This window comes from Meriones unguiculatus, chromosome 3 (assembly GCF_030254825.1).
Source record: "Meriones unguiculatus strain TT.TT164.6M chromosome 3, Bangor_MerUng_6.1, whole genome shotgun sequence".
In the NCBI taxonomy this organism is placed as follows: domain Eukaryota; kingdom Metazoa; phylum Chordata; class Mammalia; order Rodentia; family Muridae; genus Meriones; species Meriones unguiculatus.
The window spans coordinates 138,697,385-138,714,175 of NC_083351.1; positions in this window are offsets into that span (position 1 = coordinate 138,697,385).

Consider the following 16,791-nt stretch of genomic DNA (forward strand, 5'->3'; position numbering starts at 1 on the left):
GCTGCCGGGGTGGGCTGGAGCTGTGCTTTGATGAACTGCCCAGATTCCTGCTCCAGCGGATTCCTGCCGAGGAACCAAGGTCTTTCCCAGCTGCTGAGGGTGCGGGCAGAAGGTGGCCCTGGGCCGTGAGTCTGTGGGCCTTGCCTCATCTGAAGTATAGCATCTGCCAGGAAGAGCCAGCCTCAGATGGCTGATACTAAAGGGGGGAGCCGTGACCCACCACAACTGATCTGGAGCAAGCCTCAAGGGCTCCCTGTGAATTGGTGGGAGCTTTTCCCTGGGTCCACATTAATGTCCCCCTGCTTCATTCTGCTTACCACGCCCTTCAGACGTCAGGCCAAAGAGCATTTTATTTTCCATTTAATGACCTTTTTTATTTACTGATTTTGTGTGAGGACATGTGTCATGGTGTAGGTATGGAGGCCAGAGGTCCCCCCGTAAGAGTCAGTTTCTCCTTCCACCAGGCTGCCAACCTTGGTGGCTAGCTTTTTTACTCACTGAGCTATCTCACTGATCTCCCCAGAGCACTTCCTGGCAATGTGACCCACGACAGCCCATAAAATGAGATGGTTTATGTTTCTAGGCTGATAAACTCCAGAAAAAGTGTTGGGTTTAAAATAATAATTTATTAAAACCAAACGTTATGCTTAATGAGAGTCTGGTTACGTGTGCACTGATTTCTATCCAGTACACATACAGTAAGCTCAATGAATTCTTCTCGAGCTCCTGCGTGCTTTCATTCCGGGCACACCCCTTGTCCGATGCCAGACTTCCGAGCCTGATTTCCAGCCTGATTTCATCCAAGAGAAGGCATTGTCTCAGCTGCAACAGACTGAGACTCCACGCTGTTTTGATTCATGGTCAGAGTTTTGATGAGGATTTGTGGATTCATATTTTTTATTTCCAGAATCTTAAAGTTTTGTGCTTCCTTTGTATGCCTGGCTTGTTGAAATGGAACTGCATTGAAACAGCAGATATTTAATAATTGAGGTATAAGCTGAGCTCCCCATTCCACAGGCAACTCTAAAAACTTGCAATCATAATTTGAATTTACCCAATTTGATGGGTCTTTCCTAAACTGGGACTTCGTTTTTATCTAAAAAATGTTATGGAAACCACTAGTCTGATAGCTTATTAAAATTATAACAGGTAAAAAAAAGGAGTTTGAACAGAAGTGTCCTGCAGAGGTGGACAATGGTGCTCCAGAAGACAGTGGAGTAAATGAAAATCTCAGCGTTAAGCATGGGGTGCCCCCCCCCCTGAGAAATAATGGGACGTCAAAGCCCCAGAGGCGCCCAGAAAACACAGGCCGTTGCCATGGCCGGTACTTCTCCACAGTAAATGATGTTGAGACTGCTGATGAGGACATCATTCACTTTGGACGCAGGACACAGGAAAATCGCTCTTGGCTAACCAGGAAGTTCTCCTGCTGGTTAGCTTATGTAGCAGTGGTATCAGGCTTCTGGGGAAGAAAGGACATCAGCACTATTATAGTGCTGGACTTCGCCGCAGTGCCAGCCTGCCTGACATGAGAATTATGGGATTTACTAGCCTCTTTCTGATTGGATATGAGGCCGGCTCCACAGGAGGGATTTCATGCCTAGTACTATAATCTGGCCAAAAGCCAATGACTGAGGGGATCACAGGCCCTGGAGTCAGGGCGGGAAACCTACTATTGTTTTGATAAACAGTCAAGCTGTCCAAGTGCCTTTTAAATACTTGTGTTTATATCCACAGATCTATGCTTGTCTCAGGGTTTGGACAGAGCGGTTTCTTCTCATGATGAGTAACGCTCAATGCAGAGGCCCATGCCTGGTCCAAGGGCTGAGTATAAAGATTGAGTGCTCGCCTGCGGATGAGCCATCTGCAGCAAGCGTGCACCACGCAAGGCTCCGGAGCAGGAGAGGGCCGAGCATATGTGGGATGAGAAGGAGAGCTGTGAGATGCCGACTTCCTGACATGATACGTCACTCACTCACGGCAAATGTGTTTACCTGCGTAAGATCTACATAAGATCAAGCCAGCCAGAGTTCCAGCTCCCTGGGGGAGTGATGGACGGTCGGTGGCTGTTGAAGAAGGGAGAGCCACTCCTCTTTAGGGTAGAGGTCAGCAGTAGGACAGTCCCCCAGCCCAGTGGACAGTCCTACACCCATGCATACATGGGCAGAACTGACTGTACTCGGACACACACATACACACACACACACACACGCACACGAGTGGCATGATGTCTCAGTGGTGAAGCCCACTTGTTGCCTCTGCAGGTGACCTACGTTCTGTTTCCAGCACCTGCCTCAGGCAGCTCACGGCTGTCTGTAACTTCAGCTCTGGGGGACCTGCCCTCTCTCCTCAGGCCTCGGAGGGCACACCACATCCACTCCCGAAAACTCACGTGCACAAACATAGAAGTCAGCAAAAACAAAATGCACCTAACAAACAGAAAAGGACACGACGCAAAGAGGGAGCCAGGCGGGGACACGGGGAGAGTTAGGGGGAGGCACCAGAGGGTAGATACGATTAAAACATGTTGCATAAGTGTATGAAGTTTTCAAATAATGAATAAAAACATCATTTTTAAAAAGCAAGCAAAAGAAATTGCTGCATACCCTGCCACCATCTGCTTGGTCACACGTCTGTGTGATTGGGCAGGGGTCCCTGAAGAAACTGGGCGTACAGTCTGCTGCTCTCCCAGGTATGAGGCTTCAGCCTGAGCTGCTGGGAAAAGAGTTCTCTTTGTTGGTGGTGGTGGGGGCAGGCTCAGCAGACAAAATTTCTTCACACACACACACACACACACACACACACACACGTAAATTTTAAGAGTATGTTTTGATGAGCAAAGTTACTGATGGGAGACGGCCGTTGAAGAGGCCTCTCCAATGGGTCTGGATGGGTGGAAGGATGCCCCAGTTGTGAGGTGCATTGGGTGTGCGGCCCCTCCCCCAGGAAGGCCACACCTAAGATGCAGCTAACGGCATCTCCCTTTTTCCTTTCACTTCCAGCTGGATGTCTTGTCAATTTCATTAGTCTCTGATTTCAAAGGCCAGCCAGACAGCACCTGCTTTCCAGCCCTGCTCACGCCTTACTCATGGAGGGCCACAGAGGCAGGAGGATGGGCGTTTGGGGCTGGAGCTGTGGAAAACCAGACAGCATGGAGGAATGACTCAGCCCAGGCCCTGTGACAGCCTGAGTCAGAACACATGTTCTCTGGGCTGTGTGCTTGCTCAATTAGGTTAGGTTGTCTCCTGCAGGCTGCCTTCACAATTGATTTAGCGCATGCCAGAGGATGGTCCATGAGGCTGATGCTTCGCCTTTCTGTTTGTCTTATCAACATGCAGCTGGACGTCAGAGTGTTTGCAGAAGTATTTTTTCCTCTTCCCTTCAAAAACATTTAGATTTCCCCTGGATTTTCTGTTGAAAAAGCTACTGTTCAAAAATAAAAAATAAAAAACCTGTAAGAAACTGTTTCCAGTCTTGGACAACTGTCTTAGTCCATTTTCTGTTGCTGTAACAGAATGCCCGCTGCTGAGTAAATGATGAGAAATAGAGATTTATTTCCCATCATTCTGGTGGCTGAGGAGTCTAGGAACCTGGCACTGTCTGTGGGAGGACCTTCCTTATTGTCACGTGTGGTAGAGGATGTTACGGTGAAGAAGCACGGAAGGCAGGGAGGAACACTGAGCTGATCTCTTGATCATATTAGAAGTTCAGTCCTGAGATAAGCAACCTAACAGCTGGAGCCATTGAAGGTCCTGCTAAGATTTCAGCCTGAGAGTTGGGGAGAGGGTAAGGGGGCATCTAAAGCACAGTAGCTACTTTATTGTTTTCAGCTCTGAATGGCCATGTAATGGTCAATGGCTGTTTCCTTGGGCTTCCCTCCTGACAAACCAAAATTTAGCTACATCTGTGTTTGTAGGTGCAGTAAGAAGGCCCTACACTGAAAGCTCTGATTCAAATTTGAGGTTTTTCTCTTTATTAGAGTCACAAGAATCTTCTTCAGTCCTTCACGTATGGTCTCCTTAAGATGTAGAACAAAGCTGGGCAGGGTGGAGCACGCCTTTAATCCCTGCACTCAGGGAGGCAGAGACAGGTGGATGGGTTCAAGGCCAGCCTGGTCTACAAACTGAGTCCAGGATAGCCAAAGCTACACAGAGAAACCCCGTCTTGAAAAAAACAAAACAAACAAAACCAACCAACCAACCAACAAACAAACCCCCAAAAATCTAGAATGAATCTTACATCCTTCTAGTTCAAGACCCGTGTGGCCATAAGCATTCTTTTTACTCCTGTGCCCCTAGGATAGCAGTGGCCTGAGGTTGACCCTCTGCTGCTGTTGGCAGGGTCAGCTGCCTCGGGCTCCCAGCTAGACTCCAAACACTGAGCTAGGCTAAAGTGCATACTGTGCAAGAACTCCAAAGTCGACGGTGCAGGGCAGGTGTGGGACTTTGTCTAACTGTGTCATTGTAGGGTTATGTTGTTGAGTGAGAGCCATGTTGGGTGGGTGTCAGCATCAGAGAAAGCAACCAGAAGATGGCGGCTGTGTGGTTTTGAAGAACGTAGGAATTTATCAACGCAACTGTAATGGCAAAGTTGTTTGCCATCTGTTCCTTTTTGCCCATATCTGTTTATTTGTTTGTTTGTTTTTCAAGACAGGGTTTCTCTGTGTAGCCCTGGCTCTCCTGTTACTCACTCTGTAGACCAGGCTGGCCTCCCCTGCCTCTGGCTCCCGAGTGCTGAGTGCTAGGATTAAAGGTGTGCATCACTCCCACCCAGCCCGCCCATATCCTTTTGAGCTAAGTTCTCTGGACTGGACTCCCTACTCTGGCCTGTTCCAGGGAAGCTTTCTGTAACCCCAAGAACAGATTAGATATTGTCTAGGCCCTTTGAGTCCACAGCAGCTCATCTTTATGTCCATATATATGTATATATGTATATATATATATATATATATGATCAGTGCATGTTCGAAGCTCTTGCTTAGACCCACACAATCCAGTCAGCTTCCTTTTGGTCCCTTTATTTCCTCCTGCTCGTAACATAAGCTTTCAGAGGGTTATACTAACGACCTGTATAAATCACGCTGGCATGGAGCAGGATTTGGCTGTCCATAGGTAAAAATAACACAAAGAGCTGCCTCAGGACTCTCCCATGCACTTCCCTTAAGACAGGAAACGGTATGCTCACACACTGAATGTCGACGGGGCTGCAGCCCAGAAGTGTCTGGGGCTTTAACCAGCCTTCTTCCTGTCCCCACTGCCTTGTGTCAGTGAGGCTTGGCATAACTATGCCGAGACTTGGTTCTTTCTGTGAGCTTAGCCGCTTAGAGGGATACATATGCTGGGATGGGAGGATTGTGGAATGCTTAGAAACTACTGTGAGGTTTTTCTGTTTTAATACTGTGAGAATGTGTCCACTTTGTGTTTCAGTAGAAGGGGCCGGGGCCCCGGGGAAGTGGATTGGTAGGTAAGGGTACTTGCTCTGCAAACACAAGGACCTGAGTTCGAATCTCCAGCACTCACATACAAGCCAGGAGTGTCTGTAACTCCAGTGTTGAGGGGTTGGGGATGCCAGGAGCTGGCTGATCAGCCAGCCTAGCTAAAGCAGCAGGCTTCAGGGTCAGGTTCAGGGTTCAGGGTCAGGAATTCCCCTGTCTCAGGGGAATGAAGTGGAAAGAAAGGGAAAGACAGCACCTTTTTCTGGCCTCTCACAAATGCACACCCATGTACATACACTTGCCTAGATCTCTCTCTCTCACACACACACACATACACACATATTCACACTGAAGAAAGGAACAGTTAAGTAAGGAAGATAATACCAATCTTATACTTGTGTCTTACACGTTAGGATTCACACAGAAAATAGATGCCACTTCTCTTGAGACACCTTCCTGCATCTGCAGAGCTTCTGTGGCCTTGCTTTGTGCTCAGAGCATCACCTCACACACATGTCATGGGGCACAGTGGCCCAGCCTGCATCCCTGACTCACAAGGAGGCGTCTCTGCTTGCCTGCTTCTATGGTCCGCCTCATCACAGAGCTCAATTCACGTCGAAGATACTCAGACAAATGAATGGTGTTTCTCTATTAAGCATTTGATGAAATCTGTTGTATTACTCTTTTATTACAATAAAGAAACATAAACGCCAACAGCTAAAAAATACTTAAGGATCAAAGTTTAAAATTCTGGATGATGTTTTCTATTTTTTTTTTTTTCCTTCAAAAGTCTCTTATCCCTAGGATAGATGATAACAAATAGAAGTTAGTCATGTAAGTCTGGGCCAGCACGTTTGCAGTGATGTGAAATTGATGGATTCCTGCCTTTCCATGGCATTTGAAAAGAAGGGGTATCCCAGGCCCCGAAACATGTGGAGCAAATGGTTGCTGTGTGAATTATGGAGTATTAGGTAATTCTCCGGGCATATTCTTTCTCGTCCTTAAAAGTTAATCTCTGAGCTATGCACTGTAATAATAGATCCGATTGAAAAAGTATTTCTGGCACTAATGCATAATGCATAAAATATGTGCATGCAATCTGAGGGCTGAAAAATAGATCATTCTGTAGGGCGGAAGATGATATGCAAGTTCCTGCCACTTCGGAGGAATGAGCATGAGCATCTACGGGCTTAGCTGATTTTAAAGACTGATTGCTAAACTGTTCGATGGAATACGAATACTTGCTGTGGCAGTCCGCATGCTATTTCGGGGGTGAGGGGTGGCTTTTTAGAGAAACACACTCACCACATACTGCCGAGCGTTAGACAGTGAATGGAAATTGAGGTGGAAGGGCTCCTTCCTATTGGTTATTAAGCTGGACTTCAACCTCTAAGAAAAGGCTGAGGTGATAAACAAAACTTCGTATCCATAGAAACGTGTATAAGAAGGTAATTATTTTTCTTTACATTTTCAAATTTCTGAGTTTAATAGCGTGGTATGTACATCGCCTCGGGCCTATAGTTCCTGCAGTTGGTCATTAAGAATCAGAAAATGCCCTCTCCACCAGTCATTATTACTAATAAAATGCAGCTTACAAGCCCTATGAACACAGGAGCTCCAGTGTCCATAGAGGGCAGGAAGGCATACCTTGACTACCCAGGGTCTGGGTGCAGATAGCAAGGACCCTGGAGCACCTGACCCACAAGCCAGGCTTGTGTCCCGAGAGCCATGGCACCGGAGGGCCCATTCACTAGTGGTTAATTCGACTCAAGACCTAGCTCTGATCTTCAGGTGAGCAGACCAGAAGAAAGACCCAAAACCATGGCCTCCTAAGAGTTCTCCGGCTTCTGTAGAATGTCACAGGAGCGAGAGTTCTGGGTAACCCTAGCACCTGATAAGTCCATCTTACTAGACGGCAGCAGGTCTCAATCTGCAGGTCACAACCCCTTTGGGTAGCATCTCCTATCTCCTGCATCTCAGGTATTTGCATTATAACTCATAACAGCAGCAGAATTACAGTCATGGAGTGGCAATGAGAAAATTTTATGGCTGTGAGTCACAGCATGAGGAACTGCACTAAAGGGTCATTGTGTTCAGAAGGTTGCGAACCTCTGCTTGCCCTCTGATATACCAATTCGGAAGTCTGGGCTTGTGTAGTATTTTTCTTCCAAGAAAGACAACAAACTGGATGATTGTGAGTGCACAGGGCAGGGGGGGGGGGGGCGGGGTCAGAGATTGCTTACACATCCAGCTGAGGTTCTCTCTGTGATGGGGACAATTTAAATAATGATTAGGCACACAACAGACTTTATATGAAAGGTTTATTCGATGGAGATGAAGAGAGAGAAGGGAGAGCAGGACATGATGGGGGGAAAGAGGGGGTGCCCCGACAGAGAAAGGGGAGAGGGCAAGAGAAGGCAAGAGGCCAGGAGCAAGAGAGAAGGGGACCACATGGCAGATTGTTCACTTTTAGGGAGCAAGGTAACCCTGCCTTCCAGGTGTGGCCACCTGGCCTGGGACACATGATGACATCATAGGTTGCTAGGCAACCCCGAAGCAGTTTCAGTTCCTAAATACCAACACTGCATCCTCACAGTGCTGCTAGCATTAATAACCACTGAGAAAATTCAGCAGGGTTGACAACGAAACAGCTTCCCTGGCTGTCAAGGGTGTTTCCCAGCTCTGACACACCTGCATGGCTTATACCAGGCAGGTGCCTGCCTCCTGGTTTCACTTGGATGCCCCAGTGACCCTGTCCCCAGATGACTTGTGTGAATGAAAGACAAAATCTGTCCTGAAAACTAGAGCTGATCTAGGAAGCTCTAAATTTAGACTGGCTCCTCCTTCCAGGGAGGAGGGAATTTGTTTGTAAATCAGTTTTTGAACGCTAAAGCAAACATTTTCCCACAGAAACACCATAGTGCAGCCATGCAACTTTAACCTCAAAAGTCTGCGTGGGCAGACGTTTTCTTTGGGTGTACTTCTTCGTCACGGCCCAGCTGCCTATGATCCGGGCTGTGCACACCTCTGTGGACCTCCCGTGCAATGGTCTCCAAGGAAGACAGTCGCCCTTGCTCCTCATGGGAAGAATTGCTCAGTTGCTAAAGCATGATGGGAGAGGTTCCCTTGACAGTTCTGATAATGCCTCCCAGAAGCACAAAGGACCAGCTTTCTCTGTGTACAGGACATTCCTAAATCTGGGCTTTGTACTCTGGGAACTGCCAGCACTTAATTTAGAAAGCGAGACAACTCAGTCAGGCTAAAGGTGAACTCTGCGGAGTTTAGATCAGGAAGTTGACTAAGACAACATAAACAGTGAAGCAAAATTAGACAACGGATGTACACAGAGATAGACCCTGGGGCTAAGTGCTTAGTAACACTGTTAGTAACACCAGGGTGTCCAGCCCCAGACAAGGTGGTGAAAATGTCTCTTGAATGGAAAAAGTAAAGAAATTCATCTTCAGGGAAGGACGTTGTGACATCAGCTCTAGCCTGTATGGGCCACAGCCTAGCTACTTAATAACTGTCCCCTCCCCTCACTTCCCCTCCCCTTTCCTCCTCTCCCCCTTTCTGTCCTCCCTCTCCTCCCATTCCCTTTTCTTTCCACCCTCCCTTCTCCTCCCCTCCTTTCTCCTCCCCTCTCTTACTCCTTTTTTCTCTCTCTTTCCCTTCTGTCTCTCCCCTCTCTCCTCACCTTTTCCCCACCCAAAGCAAGCTGTGGGCAGCAATGGCTCTGCCCACATAGGCAAATCTCTAGGTCATTTTGCCCCCAGTGGCAACAGGGAGAGAATGTTTCCAGCCAAGATGAGAGCTGATGTAGAATAAGGTAGGAGGAGCTGAGCATGAGAAAAGGTAGAACTTTTCAAGGGGTTTTTAGATCAGGGATCCTTTGGGCAAAGAGGAACAGTAGAAGCCACAATACCTGGCAAAAGGAATTAACTCATGGGGCCATGAGGAAGGAGGAGCCATGCTAGAGAAAATGAATGAGACGGAGCTTGGATTCTTTCAGAAACAAACAAAGCAGGAAGTGAAAATGTACATAAGAAAAGTCAAATCTTCAGCAGTTTTTAGAAAAGACTGAGTTTCCAAGCAGGAACAGCAGCTGTGGCTCTGATCAAGGACTCTCTCTCCGACAGTCGTAACTGGGAGCCTGTGTCGCATTGGTCTGATACCCCAGGCCCAGAGAGATCTCGTCTCCACCACCCTCTGACTTTGCAGGAGTTGCTTAATTTCTCATTCTCCACACCTTCCAGTTTGGGTATCTTTAGAGACATGGGGCCTACAACCCTGTCTTTGAGGAACCGTACTGCCAGCTGGAGGTTCTCAGCTGGATTAGTTCATTCAGATATTCTTTCTTTAACCATCACGCCTTCTCGGGGCAGTTTGTCATTACCGAACAAAATGGCAGAAGGGAGATTTTTTTTTTTCCTAAGCTGCATAGAAGCATTTTCAAGTGTCAGCTAAGAAAAAGTACCATGTCATTACCAGTTACTTCCTCCTGCACCCAAGTGCAAAAGTGACAGGAAACAGTGACACTATTGGAAGACAAGGAGGGGCAGCAGCTTAATGGTTGGGAAAGACAGCAAGAGTCACCGTCCTGGGCCTGGGTTTCTGTTCACCTCCAAGACTCTCCCCCATCTCACTTTTCAGCATTCCATACAGATGCTCTGCCCTTCTGAACATATCCCTTTCAGAAAGAAAAGCTTCGTGGTGATTAGTTCAAACGGCCCCTTCTTGCATGGAATGAGTGGAGAGGGACAGGAAAGGCGAAGTTAAAATAAGATGCATTCCAAGGTGATGAGACTGTAGAAAGGGGCCTTACTTGGAAACCCTACGCCCTGAGACGCCTGCCACTTTGGCCACACCCTGGTAGCAACAGCGACTTCCCAAAGCACAGTGTGAACAATAGGGATCATAAAAACGTATCAGTCTGTGGAATGCTCAGGCCAGAAAATTCTGCTCAGCTGGACACCGCATGGCCTTCTCCACCACAGACCTGCATGTCTTTCTTGCTGTTTAATGCCTTGGTTTGTTTCAAAACAAGGTTTGAGTTAGGGGAAAGCAATGTGCATGTTACCTTTCACTGTCTTTATTAATGTATAGACCATGGTAACTGTCAATAAAGCCTCAGCAGATTTCTCTGAGCCATTCGGAACTGTTGCATGTCTGGCTCCAACAGTGTTTTGAGTGTGATGACATTTGATTGGGCTAAGAAGTTTCTCTTGACTCTCAGCAGGGGAATCGGAGTGTCTGTGACTCTTCTGCCTGCATCTGGGACACTTTTCCTCCTACTGGGTTGCCTCTCCTAGCCATGGTTTGAAGGTTTGTGCCTAATTTCATTGTAACTTTTTATGCCATGTTTGGTTGGTATCCCTGGGAGGCCTGTTCCTTTTCCTTCCTTCCTTCCTTCCTTCCTTCCTTCCTTCCTTCCTTCCTTCCTTCCTTCCTTCTTTCCTTATTTCTTTTTCTTTTTTTTGAAGGAAATGGAAGAGGAATGGATCTTGGGGAGAAGGGAAGTGGGGGTCTGGAAGGAGTGGAGGAAGGAGAGATCATAGTCAGGATATAACATACGAGGATAAAAAAATAACAAGTTTCCCTGGATGTTTTACTAGCATTGAGTTTAGACTCCATTAACAGAATGACTTCAATACAGTGCAAATAATATATCTTGGACTACTATCCATCAACTTCCATTCCACATCGGCCCATGAAGTGGGCTAAGCAATGTTCCCCTAATTACTTCCATTCCTCTTGAGTCTCCACCGTGGACTCAATAAGGTTCCTCCATTCATTTCAATTCCAAGTCAGTGTCTGAAGTGGGCGAACATCCTTCTCATTTACTTCTGTTCCACAGGAGCCTCAACAATGAGGCATTCCCTTTGCCTCTGAGGATTGCAGAATAGCAGAAGAAAGTAGTAAGTAGCGGAGTGCTCAGGCCCCCTTAGCCAAAGCAGCTTGTGAAACTCTGCCATAAAGGGTCAAGAGGGAATATTTCAGCAGCTTTTGCTGACCCTATGGTCTCTGTCAGTTAGTCAGCCTGACCACTTGACCCATAAGCCTCTGTAGATAATGCAGACATGAACAAGTGTGCTGTTCACCAATAAAGCTTTCTGTACAGAACCAGGCTGTAAGCTGGGCTTGGCTCGCCAGGCTTCAGACTGCCAGCCTGCGTTTGATCTGGTCTAGCTTCCTCATTTTATAGATAAGGAAAAAGAAGCCTGGAGAGACTGGAATCCCCCAAAGCTGCTCACTGGCCACGGGCAAAGCCAGATCCCTTGACAGAATCAGGACTGAAATCCAGCTTTCTTCCCACCAGGCCCCACTGGCTCCATCTTATAATGATTCCTTTGCCTTGTCTGTATCATAAATGGGTCGGAAAATAAGATAAGAAGAAAGATGCGGGGGGAGATTATGCTTGTGTGCTAGTCAACTCATTCACACAAAGTATTTTGAAGAGGAAATTTTATATAAAATCATCACTGTTTGTTTACTCTCTTAACCATTGTTACACTTTTCAAGGAGCAAAGATTGAGGTTTTTATACCAGTCTCATTGTAAGCTCCATTTAGAGAAAGCAAACAAAGAAGGGTTCTGAATTCACTAAAGAACTGTTCACCTCCAAACTCAACTCTTAGAGTGGGGCTCTGGAGTGAGCATCTTCACGAAACTCCTGCAGAGTGCTGTGTCCCTTTCTCCTCGAGACAGAACACATAGCTCATAATCCCCAAAGGGATTTGTGATTCGCCAAAGCCTGCAGGGTCCTTTCATGACTGTGAGATATCTCCTTTTCATCCAGGCTGCCTGATGAGGGGAAAATGAAGAGTTTCAGGGGTGAAGTCCCTTCCTCACATGCTCTTCCGAGGTCGCTCTCCAGAGGGTAGGCATTTGCTCACCAACAGCCACAGAGAGGAGAATAAAAGCACTCACGACTCGTCTGACACAAACAAGCATAACCCTTGGGGTGAGCTCAGCAGTGGCATGCTACAAGTGAGCAAAGGCAGAGGTCAAATTCAGCCACCAGTGGGAGAGTGTGGGTTTGGCATCTGGAAACTCGGTGACCTATTGCCTCCATCGCAGAAAGAAAAGCGCTTAGACAAAGTAAGTGGGCAAAAGGCCTGAGGTTGTGGCGGCTGCGTCTGAATACGAAGCTGAACGCACAAGGAAGGAATGGAAACTCCTCCCCCGTGCTAGAAGAAAGAGTGAACTCAAATGAGAATTGGCAGCTTGCACCGTTGCCACAGTGGCCCAGGAAGCAGACACCCGGACTTTTAGCTCCCGTGTGCAGATAAAATCCCAGACTCCAGCCCACTACAGTGAGGAGTGAGAGGTCTCAGCCTAGAGCCCAAACACTTATGGGCCATGGGAAGGGGTCTGAATACCTCCGTCCTCATACGTGTTAAGGAAAAGTTGCTGCATGGCCCAGGCAGGTAGGAAGGAGAAACTGAGGCACAGTTCTCTGCTGCTTCTCCCAGGCTTGGGTGTCCCCCTGAGATGACATCTGCTTTTCCACTTCTCCCAGTCCTGACTTGCCCTTGCCCTGAGAACTAACTTTTCACAGTCACACAGGATCTCCTCAGAGGGGGGTCCCTTGACCGCCATGGTCTCCTTGGATACTGTAGTTCAAGATCTGTTCAGTCTAAGGACTCTGTCACCTGCAGGTGAGTATTGGGACAAGCCTCCTTGCTATTGGGGTCTTAGAAAAACTGTGTATGATGATGAGGAAATGGTTTCACAAGCCTCTTACTCTGAAGGGCCTAGAGAGAGGCAGTTTTGAGAACTCTGCAGAGATTCGGGCAACGCACACTAAAGGCCAAGAGAAATGATGCTGTTGACTGAAATGGCCTGGCTGCACCCTGACAGATAGGATGACTTGACTTCAGAGGCTCCAGCCACCAGGAGGTGCTGAGACACCCTCTGTCTTCCGTGCTTGTCCACATGTACCCCACCTAAAGATGAGTGAGTAGATCTGCCAGTTATGGAACAAAGTAAGGACCTTCCTTACCTTAAAAGACGTGTGCCATCCAACTGCGGCCATTGAACGCAAGGCCTCTTAAAGCAGCCTTGCTTTCCATAGCAGGCAGGCCACAGTCACAGCGATGATCTTCCTAACCATGACAAGGTCCCTTGGTGGAAGGCTCAGAGATTAGCACTGGTTCGCTAGGGAATTCTGGGCAGCCACTTTGCCACCAGAAGCTGCAGTCTTGACTCTGGGTACCTGAACAGACCTTTAGTAAATGACATCCTGAGATCAAATTTGTCAACATGGCGTTTTTTATTATAATCCACAATTAAAGGTTAAAGATTGTTCCCTTTGAAGGCACAAAGGATTATGGGAATAAAATGCTTCAGGTTTTTGCTCTTGGCATGAAAGTCATAGCAAGACTAAGTTTGACCTGTTTTCTCCTCGTGGTTCCCCAGAAAGTAAACCAGATACCATTTGGGTATGGCTCACCGGGGTTTTGGTTTTGGTTTGGTTTTTTTTGAGACAGAGTTGCTCTATGTGGCCTTTGCTGTCCTTGGACTTGCTTTGTAGACCAGGCTGGCCTCAGACTCACATTGATCCTCCTGCCTCTGCCTCCCTAAGTGCTGGGGTTAAAGGTGTGAGCCACCATGCCCGGCTGGCTCACAATTTTAGTGTATGTGCCAGAACATGTTTTGAGGCCTTGCTGAAGCCTGGGCTATTTAGAGGGGTAGAGGAAGTACAGTTCCCTCTGTCTGTCTGTCTGTCTGTCTGTCTGTCTGTTTGTTGAGTGCCGGTTAAGGAGGCAAAGCCACAGCTGCAAAGAGCTGGATCCCAGCTCATTCATTTATCAGTTGTGTGTATCTTACGTCTTGGTCTCCTTTTCCATACAATGAGGAGAAGGAGAGGCACTTCCACTGAGTGCTTCGGAGGACAAATATAGAGCTTTGAAGCCCTCATCTTGTAATAAACTAAATTTTAGACAAGGTAACCTCCCCTCCTCCATCTGCAGAGCAAACATACATCTTTAAACACCTAAGAGAAGAATCCCAGCTAAATTCCTGGTATAAAACCTCCTTTTAAGGCTGTGTGGCTGCTGGGGTAGAATTCTCACACTTGGGCATTTGTAATCCAAAGAACACACTTTGAAGAGACAAGAACAAGAGGCTAGGGTTGGGGCTCTGTGGGAAAGCTCTTTCCTGGACTTGTGCACAGCCCAGAAGCTCAGGCCCCAGCACCTTGACATCAACAACAAGACAAGCAGGGCTGGGCTGGGCTGGGCTGGGCTGGGGTGCAGAGCATCAAGCTCTTCAGTCTGTCGGGGTTCAGGCTGGCCTGATGAACAAAGGTGTGACTAGAACCTGGCTCGGCGTCACTGGAAAATTTATTAGAATGACTCATGTACAAGTGACCTGCCTAGCACTTGGCTTAAGCACTCAAATGTGTTGGCCTCGAGTGTTTGGGGAGCTGTCGCGCACGGTGTCCTGTCTCATGCTCATTCTGCCTCCTCACCGAGCGCGTTCTCACAGCTGGATGACCGGCAGCAGTTAAACAGGGACCATCAGAGTGCGTTGGAGCTCACCCTGGGCCCTGGCTCCGGACACCAGGCTCATGACCTCCACAGCAAGCCACTCTGCTTTCCGCTTCTCAGCCTGGCGTTCCGAGAGCATGGGGGCCTCAGGACCATCTTACAGTGTGTCAGAACTTGTGCCCTTGGTAAGACTCCGAGCACCCACCCAGGCAATCTGCTTTAGTGCAGCGTGGGGAAGGTTTTTCCGTAGGAGCTCCTGAGGAGAAAGAGCTGTTTCAAGATTCCACAGTGTGTCAGCCCTCCAGGCATCCCCCTCAGCCAGCACTCCCTGTGACCAGAGGGAGGCCTACGTCCCTCTATACTGTGAGTGTGCGTGCCTGCGCACATGTGTGTGTGCCTGTCACACATGTTGGGGTCAGAGGACAACCTTGGCTGTCATGTCAGTTCTTGTCTGAGACAGGGCCTCATTTGTTGTTTTCCATTGTGCATACCATGTGGCCAGCAAGCTTCTTGGGGTCTGCGTCTCCCTCCCAGCTCCCTGTAGCTCTGGGATTGGGGACACCCATGCTGCTGTGTCTGCTTTTACAGTGGCTGTGGGGATTTGAACTCGGGTCTCCATTCTTACAGGTCGTGCAGTCTCCTCACTGATCCCTTTGCCCAGGTCCCCCCATAAAACATTTGCAAATGCACTAACCTGTGAGCCAGCTACTCTGTCAGCAGAACCTCACAGACGCCACTTTATAGTGCTGTTTATTCTGGTTTTAACTAGAGCTCTTCCCTTCCTTTCTTTTACTTGATTCTGATCTGTGGGCTTCGTTACCTCCTGTCCACTGCTGCTGTGCCCTGTGACTCGGAAATTCTCACTAATGCTATGAAGTACATTGATGAGCAGTATGACCCAGGAACCTGGCTTTCTTGTGTTCCTAAACAAACAAAATAAAAACATGAGGATGTGGCTGGGAGGCCCCTAAAATGTCAGTGATGTTTCATCCGCCCTCGGCTCCTGGGACTTCTGAGGGAAATACTGAGGTATTCAAGGTTCTGCTTGCTCTAAGAGCAGCTGGGCCATGGTGCATGCCCTGAACAGCTGACACAGGATTTTCTTATCTGTGCAATTTTACCAAACCCTGTGAAGTAGGAGGTGTTCCTCTGGGTGATTTAGTGACTTGCCTGGGCTCAGAGAGCCCAGTGCACTTTCTGACTTTGGGTCCAGAACCCGCCCATAGGCCCAGATGCCCTGGAGGAGCTACTGCAAGCATCAGGGCAGTGGCCTTGATGCTGAGAGGAAGGACCGTGCTGGAGGCACCTCCCCCACTCCCCCCCCAACCCCCAGCTAGCGATGCTGCTTTCCCAACTCTCTTGCTTGGTCCTGGACAACCTGGGACTGGAGTGAAAGGTTGTGTCTTTATTCACAGGGCAGTGAAATGGTTGGTATGGTCATTCCTAGAACTTAAGAGGCAGAGATAAGAGGATCATTAATTTAGGCCAGCCTGGGCTACATCGTGAGTTCCTGGCAGAAAAGAGGAATGAAATGGGGTGGGTGGAAATGGCAGAGATTAGAGAGGAGCACAGACGGGCATTCTTTTACTAATTACCTTCTTCCCTGCTCACCTGCTATGCCTGGGCCTGATACAACCCTTGCCCTGGGGTTCTGCCCCTCACTCAAGTTCTCTGTGCCCTGTGGGAAACATCTATTTACTCTCTCACCCAGTGAGCTCTCTGACCTCAGAGGGATACACGTTTTACTGCCTGCAAAGTTGTTTTACTAACTTGAGTCGGTGTCTCTGGGGATCAGTTGGAACGCTAGCTCGCTGTGAGCCAACAGCACAGGTGCAGCTTCTGGACGTGCCGCCTGGAGAAAGCATCT